The following is an 814-nucleotide window of genomic DNA, read 5'->3' as shown; positions in this document are numbered from 1 at the left end:
TAACAGAATACTTACAGTGAAAATAACAAAGATCGGGTCACTTTTACATATAGCTCCCATACAACTGATTGTTCAGATATGCGATTTTTTGTTATAACTACTCTATCTATGCAGCTCGAAACATGAAATTTCGCCCTATTTTCACTCATTATCAACAGAAAGTTTACAATAAAATTAACAAAGATCGGGTCACTATAACCTGTTTATTGCCCCCATACAACTGATTGTTCAGATATGGGGTTTTACTGTAAAACTCCTTTATTTGGACAGCTAAAACCGATAAATTTCGTAAGCTATTTTTTTAAATAATAATACAAAGTCTACTGAGAAAATCGTCAAAATCTATGCTGTATAATCATAATCTCATGTACCACTGATTGTTCAGATACCAGTTTTTGCGATATATGTATCTCCTTTATGTAGGAAGCTAAACCCATTAAATTGTGTTACCGGTTTAGGTACCGATCACACAGTAGTGAAAATCACTTAGATTGGTGCTATATAAGGTATATCTTCCATACCTCTCATTGTTTAGATATTATTTTTTATATATGTATCTCCTCTATCTATGCCTGCTGTGAATATATAAAATTATTCAAATGCAGTAATCTGTTAAATAAAATTTTCAGATGCTCATGAAAGGTATGAAGTCTTCGGCATGGCCGAAGACAGCGCTGCTCTTACTTGTTTTTTTTTCTGTTTTAGTTTATCGTGGATCATTATTCCTAGGTATTTGAACGTATTAACTTTTTCCAGTGCGTCGTTGTTTATATTTAGAGTTAGCAACGGACCGTTCTCAAAATTTCGCCTTGAT

This window comes from Rhagoletis pomonella, unplaced genomic scaffold (assembly GCF_013731165.1).
Source record: "Rhagoletis pomonella isolate Grant_MI unplaced genomic scaffold, Rhpom_1.0 Rhpom_scaffold_00005, whole genome shotgun sequence".
NCBI lineage: Eukaryota > Metazoa > Arthropoda > Insecta > Diptera > Tephritidae > Rhagoletis > Rhagoletis pomonella.
The sequence above is the reverse complement of the archived record's forward strand: the minus strand, read 5'-3'. Positions refer to the sequence as shown.